Source organism: Carex rostrata, chromosome 18 (genome assembly GCF_964058835.1).
Source record: "Carex rostrata chromosome 18, lpCarRost1.2, whole genome shotgun sequence".
NCBI classification, from domain to species: domain Eukaryota; kingdom Viridiplantae; phylum Streptophyta; class Magnoliopsida; order Poales; family Cyperaceae; genus Carex; species Carex rostrata.
In genome coordinates, this window is record NC_135935.1 from 2,772,271 (window position 1) to 2,785,280 (window position 13,010).

General features: G+C 33.5%; 1 long non-coding RNA gene across 1 annotated transcript; it reads right to left on the reverse strand.

Moving 5' to 3' along the window:
• Positions 1-1,440: 1,440 nt before the first annotated feature.
• On the reverse strand, positions 1,441-2,372 carry LOC144569896 (uncharacterized). The gene is made up of 2 exons (XR_013516175.1): positions 2,146-2,372; positions 1,441-1,952 (listed from the first exon to the last, which is right to left on the reverse strand). It is a non-coding gene; the product is annotated as an uncharacterized LOC144569896 (long non-coding RNA).
• Between the last annotated feature and the right edge of the window lie 10,638 nt (positions 2,373-13,010).

The following is a 13,010-nucleotide window of genomic DNA, read 5'->3' on the forward strand; positions in this document are numbered from 1 at the left end:
TTGTGTAGGAAGGTTATGCAAATGGCTCTTTGGTCTTCTTTTATCTATTCCAGCTAATGAAAACAAAGTCAGTCCTAACAGATGTGGACATGAAATGTGTCATTTTGATTGCATATTTTAGTTATTTTGGGTAGTTGTCAGGATTTTTTTTTTACTGAATTGGTGATGCCACCCCCAATTGTTACTAACTAGAATGCATAAAGATGAAAATGAATTGCTTCGAACTTATTGATCCGATTGACTCATTATCCTTTCTTGGGTCAGGAACTATATTTGTGTTCCTATTACTCATACTTGATCTTGAATCTCTCTGTTATATTGTAAGATATGTAATTTGGTTTAAATTACTAAAAGTAAAGGCAAGGTTTATCGTCTTAGTTTGTACCTTGAGGATCTTTACCAACAAATCAAAATCAAATGAAATTCTTATACAGCAAATACGTGAGCAATGGGTGATCACTACGAAGACAAACAGCCACACATTAACATAGGCGGCAAAAACAATGATACATCACTTTACTGGTACTTTTGGCATCACTGACGGGGTAGCGGTACCACTGGTACGAGTTCTGGTACAGCGGGTGCGGAAGATCCGATAGGGATGACTAATGGTAAGGATTTGGATGCGAACTAGTGTCTGGTACGACTTCTAGTACTACTGTTATGGTTCTGGTAACAGTGCTGGTATGGTATTGGTTAGAGGTACTAACACCAGTACCACTGGTAAGGACTCTGGAGATGAGATAAACTACACACAAGCTGGATCAGAGGCGAAGCAAAGCAATTTTTGTTATAAATTATAATCTATGTTTTCTTAGACTCATTTCATGTTTCTTTTTCAGTTTTTACATTTACATTCATAGCTCAACTGTTTGAGCTTTGTTTTCCTTTTCAAATTGTAGTTACAAAATCTTTGTAACTCGTTCAATGAAATCAAATGGGGGCATGATGCATGATTCACATTTTTTCTCAAAAGCAAAAGAATTGATTTCCAACTTGTTAGTAATTATCACTTTCTCAATTTTTGTCCCTTCTCAATTTATTTTATGTACATTTGTCGAGGTTCAGTTGAAGTTATTTCTTGCTAATATTGTGTGTATTGGTACCTGAAAAATAATTCATCAAGTCTATGTTTAGGTGGTACCTGGTACTTGTACATTCGCGGGTACCTATACCTATTTAAAATTCTACTCATTGGTACTTGTACAGGCTCTTTTGATATGTATATTTATCTTAGTAGAAAAAATAGAATTATCAAAGAGAACTACTGTAAATTAAATGAATTAGAGATGAAATTGTTTGTAGAGAGAGATCTCTAGAAACTTTTTTGGAAAATATGAAAGAACAAAGAAGCATGTATGAAGCAATTGTGCATGTACCTTCAGCTCGTTACACTTTCCTACCAACTTTCTATTTCGAATTTCAGCTGCACAAGAATAATAAAATTTAAATGCCCGTAGGTTTTCCATTCATCAGCATAGCTATTACAGGTTACAAGATTCAATTTGAAAAAACGCGCTATACTCTTTTCCCTTTCCTAATACCCTCATCCATTTTCAAACAGAAATAAAGGAAAACAAAACACACTCATCCATTTTCAATTTACAACACACTCATCCATTTTCAAACAAAAAAAAGGAACAAAAAAAAAAAGTGACATCCCATTTTGCTCTTGTACCCCTACGTGCCAGTAAATCAGCAGTTCCATTGACACTCCTGGAAACATATTTGCAAGTATATCTCTTGTTTTCTTTGAACCATTTCCACACATTGAAACTTCTCAGAAAGCTCTCTAATTCATCTGAGTCGGTGGTTGAGCTGCCATAATCACCTCCGCAATACTCTTGTTATCAGAACACTCAGTAATTCCTAAGCCCTTGATATATTGCATTGCTTCAGAAATTTCCACAGCCTCCGCTTGTACTGCGCGACTTGAACCCCTTTGGTCTTACCTGACAGCAATGTGAAAATCAAAACCATAAGATTGTCACCAAATTAAGTATTCATCAGATTTCTACGCATGGTGAGAACACAAAACAAATTCAACTATGCATATTCATCATATTTCCACGCATGGTGAGAACACAAACAAATTCAACTATGCATAGGTTAATACCAGTACAACTTGTAGAAAAAATTACTTACAGTGACATTACTAATAGAAAACTAAAGTGCGAGATGGTCGGAGGTCCGACCCTAAGTCGGGGTCAAGAAGGGTTGGAATGGGTCGAGAGGGGTCAGGAGGGGGTGCGCGTCGGTTCGTAGTCGAGAGTCATGGGGAAGAGAGCGCGATGCGGCGAGGGGGAGATTGGGGGAGAAGGGGCTTGTGGGGGGAAGACCGGAAGAGGCGAATTGAGGGATTTGGGTGAGCTAATGACAGAGACGAAAGGGGTACTGGAGACGATTTCTTTAAAAAATTTCGCTAATAAATTTTTAATCTTGATCGTTGATGAAACTGGTTGATGAGCGGTCCAGATTTGGAGGTTGAGTGGAGGCATGAAAAATGGAGGCAGTGGAACCCTCCTCTTATTAAACCACTTTGAAAATCGCTGATCCAATGGTCCAGAAAATGTAAAATCAGCGATTTTCAAAGTGGCTTAATAAATAGTAAAAAAAATTCCAAAAAATGTAAAATTTGGTCTCCAAGCACATCTTAATATATAGATCACATCTAACGGTTCGGATTGACTATTCGGACTTTGAAAACGGAGAAAAAAGATTTGAAAGATAGGGTGCATTTGGGTGCACAAAAATTTGGGTGCATTTGAACCCTCCTCTATATATATATATATATTCCTAATTAGGTAATTAAGTTCTTCTATCCAACTTATGCCGTTATGCGTTTGCCATCTAAACGGACTAAATATTTTCAAAATAGGATATACATATACAAAATAGATTGCAAAGGATAAACCAAACATATATACAATCTGAAAATTAAGTATCAAGAAAAATTAATTAAAATATCATTAAGTATCGATTTTCCAAACCATAAGTACCATAAAATAGTAAAATTATTCTCTCATGGATTCACAAAATACAACAATTAAAATTAAAATTTACAACATCTTAATGTTGGAATTAATTTCAATTATGGGTTTATATGTGATATAAATATATATTGAATAATAGACTGTCAAATATCTAATTAGACCCGTTATGAAGTGATCAAATTAAGTATTATTTATCGGGTTCAATATGTGTCATGAGAAGTGGGACCTTTAATGTGTAGAACACGTATTAATAACTTTATGATTTAGTGATGGTCTGAATTATATAAAGTATAGAAATAATACAATTATACTATTAGTCACTGGAGAACACAATTAAATATGGCAATATTATGTAAATAAGGAAATATCCAATTATATGCAAATTATATATTTAGACCCATTAAGGATCCAATAAGAAAAATGGGTTACATATAATAGAGGCACCTATTCAATTATGAGAAAAGGTAATGTCCCCCGGGCTACAGTCCCCCAAAAATCCCCGTGTATAAAAGTCTTCCCTTTTTAGCTTAGTTATGACGCGCTTTCAACTGTCACAACTGCCATAATTTCAACTGTTATAATTTTAACTACAATATGTATGTTTACAGGATAATATGTGTATGTTTATAGGATGAGTAAAGCTAGGGTGTGACATGCTCACCAAGAAAATTTGGTGAGCATAACTCCAAAAGTATATCGGATCGACGTCAAATGTCAAATCCAAACCGTTGAAATCCATCTACTTCATGAGCGATGCATATATATGCAAAATTTTGAAAGTTTTGAGTTTATTTACTACATGGTCAAGTGGTCAAAGAAATAATAAAAATTGAATATATAAAATAACTTATAATAACATGTTTGTTTTTTTGACCACTTGACCGTGTAGTAAATAAACTCAAAACTTTCAAAATTTTGCATATATATGCATCACTCATGAAGTACATGGATTTCAACGGTTTGGATTTGACATTTGACGTCGATCCGATATACTTTTGGAGTTATGCTCACCAAACTTTCTTGGTGAGCATGTCACACCCTAGCTTTACTCTTATAGGATTATATGTGTATGTTTACAGGATAATATGTGTATGTTTACAGAAGGTGGTCCCCAACAGCTGTCACGCGTTTTTAACAGCTTTCACGCGTTTTTATGTTGACAGGATTTGTTGAATTAGTTTACAGGATTTAGTATTGATGTTTACATGATTAGTTGAAAATATCCGGAGATTTTTGAGAAACTGGAGTTGGAGGACTGTTAGCTGCTTCCTTCAATTATTATATGAAGGAGGTATGTTGCTCTCTCTCTCCCTAACTGTTAAAAAACCTCTCCTTCTCTCTCTCTTTAGTTTTATCTCTCTATCTATATTTCTTTAAGATAGAGATTGATCTTGAGTGATTAGAGAAGAGGTATTCGGTAAAGAACTTGCGATTCTGGTATCTCTCATTGTGCAGAACATAGCATTCTTGTTGCCGCCTCTCTCGCTCTCTCTATCGGACTTGAGAAGGATTACTTGGAAATCTAAAGGCTTTCAGTGATCAACGGTGATTGTGTCTCTCTGGAAGATTATGGCTATGAACCAAGGTAATTTATAATTTCAGATTAAGAGTTCACTAGAGAATCATGACAAATTTAGAGTTTGTGTATGCGATATGATTTTGCATAACTACATCTATCACTTAACAATGTATATAAAAGAACAGATTCTTTTTGCTTGATCAAATTCTAGCTCTTGATGATCACTATTCTATTTTCAATATGGATTGAAGTGCACAGGTTATCCGTCTATGACAGACCGACAAAACATTATATTCAGATATGTAACAAGTAATAACTAGCGAAGAACTAGCTTTTAGTCTAGTAGTAAAATATACATTATTTTTATGTGAGAGATCATGAGTTCGAAATCTGAATTAAAATAATTTTTTATTGTATTACAGAGATATTAAATAGTTCAGTGACTTGATCTTCAATCTTTACTCAGAAAAAGACATGTAACAACTAACAAGGCATCACAACTTGAACAGTCGGAAACTATAAAAATTTGAACGGTACAAAATCGTACATCCATACTGATTCAGAATGACTTGTATCAAGTCGACACATGCTTTCATAACTCATCCTAAACTCATGTGTTCAGATTAAATTATAAAAACATCTGTTCACTTTATACTATAAATGCATACGTTCAGTGTCTTACATTTAGCCGAGATTTTTATTAATACTCTAAAAAATAAAAAAATTATCAAATCTGTCCTCGTATTGAAATTAATTTTAAAAATGTCCTGACCGTCCAAACGTGGGACGATCAGCTTTTTTTACCAAACCACTCTGCAGTTGAGCGGTTAGCTTCTTTTTTTTTGGATCAAACTGTCAAGCGGAGGGGCGGTTAGCTACAGTAAATTTTTAAATTTTTATCTTTTTAGAGATATTAATATTTTCATCTAAAAATGAGAAATAAAAAGTATTCAATTTTATAGCAAACATTCGTTTTGATATTTTTCAACAAACAAACAACAAATCCATTTAGAATAACTTTTCTTTTTTTTTGAGTAAAGATTGGAGGTCAAGCCACCCAACTATTTAATACCCTTGTAATACAACAAATGAATTCTCCCATCTGAGTTTCGAACCCATAACCTCTCACATAGAGACCATGAACCTTTGTCACTAGACCAAAGACTAGTTCTTATTTAGAATAACTTTTCAACAAACAAACAACAAAAAATCCATTTTTCATGGAGCATATCGATATTTTTTTCCCTTGTAGTAGGAGATGTGACCAAAGCATTCCAATAACACTATTCATATAAAATTTTCTACATAATCAAAAGCTTTTGCGACCTTTTCATCATTATGAAAAATCGCTTGTATGTAATGCATTTATTCAGCTCACCGAGCGGCGTCGTGAGCTTAAAACACTCTAATTCTGAAAGCCACCCTACATATTCTCAAAAGATTAAGTTTCATAAATAGGTAACCTAATCATTTTTTTCTATAAATATAGTATGTTTCTTAATTGGAGGCACATAAAAATTGTTTATACTTTTTTAAAATCTAGACAATCATAAAAACTGTATAAATTCCTTGGAACTCTTTAACTCATAAAAAGAAATATACATATTAGAAAACATCATAAGGTTTAGATATTTATGAAATATAAGAATTTTAGAATTCGTAGTATATTGAAACAAAAATTATAAAAAAAATAATATTCCTTAATTTTTATATTTATTTTAAAAATAGCTGATCTTTTCAAATAGTCATTGAAAATAATCTCACATTTAATTGCAAAAAAGTATGTCATAGAATTAATTTTAAGTCTAGATATTTATAAAATCAAGACCTCAGTACGGTCATAGAGGGAAAAAAAAGAGAGGATAATTCCAAGTTACAAAAAAAATAAAATACTGTAGCTGACCGCCTCGCCGCTGAGCGGTTTGGTCAAAAAAGAAATAGAAGCTGATCGCCCAAACGTGGGGCGGTTTGGTCAAAAAAGCTGACTGCCCCTATGTTTGAGCAGTCAGAGTATTTTTAATATTAATTTCAATGCGAGAGCAAATTTGATATTTTTTTTAATTTTTAGGTCATTAATAAAAATCTCGGTACATTTAGACTGTTTGTTTTGGTATTAAAAAGAAAATTCAGCATTTTTAAACGTCTTAACGTATGACTTTCATATACATTTGAAGTGTCATTTTTTTCAAAAATAGAAATGTTATTATTTAAATTTTTGAAAATTGGAATAAAAGAAAGAGACATGATAACTGCCTTCAGACTCAAATCTCCGATTAAATCTCTCAACTAGCAACTTTTTATAAGAACCACCTTCTAGAAGATCGCTAATACATTTACAGCTGATGCAAGTATTTAAATAAATACGTGCAAGTCTTTAAACATAACACGACCATTTTTATTAATACCCTCCAAATTTTTTTTTTTTTTTAAATAATCCTGCATCCTAATTTTTTTCAAAAATAACCTAACCGTCAAGCCCACGGGCGGCCCAGTAAATAAACAAACCGCCAGGCCCACGGGCGGTCTCCTGGAGACCAAACCGCCCCCCCCACGAGCAATCTCCTAGGGGATCAAACCGCCCCCTCCCCACGGGTGGTCTGATATCCATGTATTAAAACCCTCCCCTCCCGTGACCCCCTCTGTCTCTCCCTCTCTGCCTTCGTCTCGCCCAGAACAAAAAAAGAAAAGAAAAGAAAAAAAAACCTAGCTGCCTCCGCCCTAGCCCGGCCGGCCGGCCACCCTTGTCACTGCCACCCTAGCCGCTCCGCCCGGCAGCCCCCTCCCTCGCTCGCTCGGCCTACTGCCACCCTCCCTCTCCCTCGCTCGTCAGCACCTTCACCACCGTGCCTCCCCCGCCGTCGCTGCCACTCCTCCCTCTCTCTCGGGTAAGTTTTTGATTCGACGATTGAATGTGATTAGGTTATATAATTGTTCGATTTGATTCGATTCGATTCGATTTGATTGAATGTGATTGAATGCGATTGAATTCGATTAAATGTAATTTTGATTGTGATTAAATGTAATTGTGATTGTGATTGTGATTAAATTAATAATTATGATTAAATTGTTCGATTCGATTAGTTGGTGACATATATAATAAAAACCAAAAAAATAAGTAAAAGAATTTGATCCCTCTTCATTTCATGATTTAGGTGTTGATTGTCATCAAATTTTGGTAATTTCCGAGTATAAATAATTCTAGTTGGTGACAACAGCAACATTGATATTTTTTTTTCATCTTATTAATGTTTGCATGCATGTTATAAAATGTTATAAAATGTTTGCATGCATCTTATGTTTTTTTTTCATCTTATTAATGTTTGCATGCATCTTATTGGTGACATACATTGATATTTTTGCATGCATGTTATGAAATGTTAATGTATAATCTCTATAAAATAAATTATATTATAGAAAATTAATTGATCAATTCAGGATGACAAAAGTTTCCTCACATTTGCTTTAAAAATGGAAAATGGTATCACATCCTTCAAGATTTAGGGTTTATGGTTAAAAAATTAGGGTTAGAGTTTATGGTCGAATTTCTCGAATTGCTTGAATTGTAGGATGTTAATAAAAAATTAGAGTTAGGATTTATGGTTAAAAATTATATAATTATTATGTTGTATAATTATAGTTTAAGTAATTATTATAATAATATTGTGATAATTATAGATATTATTAATATATAAATAGTATATAATTAGTATTTTAGTAACAATATATAACTATATAATTAATTTATAGTTATATAATTTAAATCATATTTTGTTAATATATATTATTAATTATTATTAACAATATATAACTATATAATTAATTTATAATTATATAATTAATATCCTATGTTGTTAATATATATTATTAATTATTATAATAATATTATAATATATTATGAGGTGGGCTACGGTGAGTTGCGAAGTAAAACGCGTTTCTACTTCACGCCGTATTTTTATTTTGAAAGTCCAAACGACCGATCCGAACCGTTAGATGTTTAATCCATATTGAAATGTGCTTGGAGACCAAATTTTACATTTTTTGGAATTTTTTTACTATTTATTAAGTATTTTTGAAAATTGCTGTTTTGCTGTGAACAGTGAAAAACAGTAAAATTTTCTGAACCATCAGATCAGCGACATTCAAAATTGCTTAATAAATAGTAAAAAAATTCCAAAAAATGTCAAATTTGGTCTCCAAGCACATTTCAATATGGAGAACAAGATGAACGGTTCGGATCGACGTTTTGAACTTTAAAATCACAAAATATGAGCGTGAAGTAAAATAGTCGCTTTACTTCGCAACTCATCGTAGCCCAGCTCATATATTATAGTTATATTGTTATAATAAATTATAGTTTTATTGTTAAAATAAGCTATCAGATCAATAATATAGTTATATTATAATAATTATTATTTTATACTGTAAATCGGTGTCAATAAAAAAATTTCATTAATACTTTATAACTATAAATCAATTGTATTTTTTTTACCTTAGAAAAAAATTATATGTTTTAATTGTCCATAACTATTGAATTGCTTAAGTTGTGATTGATTAATATATTTTTTTTTGTAAATGTAGTATGCCCAGGGCTAGACAGTGGGGAGTACGAGCTGCGCCTGTAGCGGATCCGGCTGCAGCGGGTCCAGATGCCGTGGATCTGACTGTAGCGGGCACGTCCTCGATGGATCTGACTGGACAGGGCCCGTCGTCATATAACGATACGACTGGTATGGGATTTGAGGATCTGATTGGAGCGGGTTCGTCGTCTCAGGCCGGTTTTATAGATGGCGTGCATGATCCTGACACATTTAGTCCTCTTTTATGGACCCATCATGTTAAGCACCGCGTCTCATTGGCATCTCTTGAGGTACGTGATTTTTATACTTAATATAAATAGTACTAAAAAAATGACACGATTTCAGTCTCACAAATTGATAATAAATACAGGATGATGTTATGCTTACGGTGAGGCACCGCAGGTCTGAGATTTCGTTCGTTCCCCATAAAGAAATGCAGTGATGCCTCTTAAACCTTGGATTGTATCAACTTGCCACCATGCCGCAGAGTAAGATCGATCAGTCTCTGATGCATGGTCTAGCGGAGAGATGGCGACCTGAGACCATACATTTCATCTCCCGGTCGGGGAGATGACAGTCATCCTTGGTGATGTGAGCGCCTTATAGGGTTTACCCATCGATGGCGAGCCCATATGTGGCATCTCAGACCATCCAAACCTGCAGAGGATGATACCGGAGTTGTTAGGGTGTGATCCGAAGAATCTGCAGAAGAAATTGAAGAAGAAGAAGAATGGGGATGAGGAGGAGTTCCGGTATTCTGGATACTATTTTCTCTAAAGGCACTCCGGTCTCACTTTTTTCAGAATCAGATATTCCCTAAGACTGCTAACATTGAGGCAGTCAGGAGGTACCATTACATTGAAAGCGATTTTTTGGCGATTTCGGGCGATTTTCTGGGCGACTATAGCTATAGGTAATTTAAAGATTTTTTTAATTCTTTTTTAAAATAATTTAAATATTTTCTAATTAGCCGTTGATTATTGTACAATTAGTCTTTAATTACGCACATAATTATCTTTTCTAATCAATTACTGTCATTTGAAACCCTAGTTACAATGGCACCCAAAGTTGAAAAAAATAGAGAAAGAACTGAAACTGAACGCGAAGAAAAAAGAACACTTATTAATAATTTTTGAACGGCTGAAGTCTACGCGATGAGGAATTTGGAAATAATGTTTTCACCCAAAAATAATGAAGAATTTTTTAGCACTCTTGATCCATCAATTAGAAAAATGCTGATGGAAGGCTGGGTAGACAGGGTCCCTCCACCTGGATGGGGACAGTGCTGCTTATGTGAGGTGAAGGGAGATATGGTGGATATGTTCTTTTGTTATAAATGTGGCAAAGCTGTTGACCCCAATTGCATGGACCTGTATGCAGATCCGGTGAATGACGGTCGTCTCACTAAGTGGGAGTGTCCTGCGTGCATCCGTCGAGATGAGGAAAAGAAGGGAGCAAGTTCCTCAGCTCATAAGGCTTAGTCTGAATTGTATGCTATTGTAGTGTTTTATGTTTGAACTGTAACAGTTTGTATAATTGCTATGTTTGAACTGGTTGTTGCTGTATGAATTTTATGTTGTTTTATTTTATGGACTTGACGGTATTGTATTATTTTGTACTGTATTTGGATTTTATGAATATTATGTTATAGTATTTATGAATTTTATGTTGTAGTATTCGTGTACTGCACGCCATCTTCACCCTTTTCTAGCTTGCCGCCCACATACAGTGCAACTAACATCTTTTCCTTAACAATCTACATTTAAAAAATAATTTTATAAGTATTACAGTAATTGTACAGTAATAATATATAAAGATACAATCTGAGATTTGATTCAATCAAGTTTTGAGTTTCATTTGAAAAAAAATGAATAAATTGAACAAAAAAGATAAATAATTAATTAATAAAATTATTTATGAAAAAATTGATAGTTAGGCAAGAGAGAGGAAAAAAATGTTTAAATACACCTATAGCGGACCGCCCAGGGGGGCGGTCTGATCAGGGCGGTTTGCTTGGTTTGGCCCGCCTCACGGCCTGGTGGTCCGTTTGATTTTTGGGCCACCCCGAGCCCAGGCGGTTGGGTTATTTTAAAAAAAAAAGGAGATACGAGGTTATTTTTAAAATTTTGTTTTTTTTTAGGGTATTAATAAAAATGGCCGAACATAACATATCAAGTTTTTATACATAGTATATCAAGAAAAATAAGATACAACAATACGAATTAGTGTTGTAAAAAACGACCGTTTAGGCTGATTAATCGGCTGATTAGTCGTTGACGGTGACCAAATCGTCATGGATTTTTTGGACTAATCGGTCGATTATGAACGATTATTCTCTATTAATCGCTTGGCGGTACTCTGTTCGTCCGACGAGAGCATACCGTTGTTATTTACAACATTGGCATGAATATAAAAAAAAATACTTCATTATGAATCTCATTTAAAAGAGAAAATCAAGTAAAAGATGTTTATAATTTTAGAATTGTAAGATTTCTCACAAATCATCAAAAAAATGAGCGAGATTGATTGGAGAAAAAAAAATAGTACAAGTCTTTAAAAGATTCAAAGTGCAGCCTTTACACATAACATATCAAGTCTTTAAACCTCAAGTTTTTTAAACCTAACATATCAAGCTTTATACATAGCAAATCAAGAAAAACAAGTACAAAGACGCAAATATAACTCAAAAGTACTGTATTATAGATCTCATTTGAAAAAAAAAAATTGAGTAGAATATATCTATAATTGTAGTTTTAGATTTGCAAAATTTTACACAAATTATTGAATAAATAAGCAAGATTAATCGAACAAAAACTTTTTTTATATTTATTTACTTGAAAAAAGATTGAAGAACAAAAAACGTGAAAACATGCAGAACGTTTCTCTATAAACATTACAAGTGTTAAATGTTGTGAAATGAAGATATCATTGTTAAAGATCTTAAAGTCGAGATAACAAAAAATAAATAAAGAGAAATTCAAAACAATTTCAAACATAAAATATGACTAATATGTAGAATTCTAAATAGTGAATTATAATGACACTATAGTGTTTTCGGATCATAAAAATTGTGGTGTTATTATGCGCTATAGCAACACAGTGTAGACATAGTAATGTGCTTTTTTTTTTTGCCGTTCTATTATGACGTCATAAATGTTATCTAAACTTTTGCTAGGGAGTATTCTTAGGGGAGTAAACGGATCGGATATTATCCGCATTCATCCGGATCCGAATTCGGATATTCGGATACGGATATTTTCAGATACGGATCCAGATTCGGATAATTTTTTTACCGGATGCAGATACGGTTCTGGATATTGAATCGGATACGAATCCGGATACGGCTAATTATCTGTATCCGACAACTTATTTAATTCGGATATCCGAATTCTCCAGTCGCTAAAGTTGTTTAATTTTCCTTATAGTTGTTTTGTCTCTGTACTGGATATATGTATTTGTATATTGTTGTTTATAAAACAAGGACCTATGGACAATTTCAACCAAATATATATATATATATAGAGAGAGAGATGGGCTATGGTGCATTGCAATGCATGAAACCCCTTATGCATTGCACTATAATCACGGATTTAAAGTCCAAACGACCGATCCGAACCATTAGATGTTTAATCCATATTGAAATGTGCTTGGAGAACAAATTTTATATTTTTTGGAATTTTTTTACTATTTATTAAGTATTTTTGAAAATTGCTGTTTTGCTGTGAACAGTAAAAAACAGTAAAATTTTCTGGACCATCAGATCAGCGACTTTCAAAATTGCTTAATAAATAGTAAAAAAATTCCAAAAAATGTAAAATTTGGTTCCCAAGCACATATTAATATGAAGAACAAGATGAACGGTTCGGATTGGTCGTTTGGACTTTAAATCCATGATTTATAGTGCTATGCATAAGAGGGTTC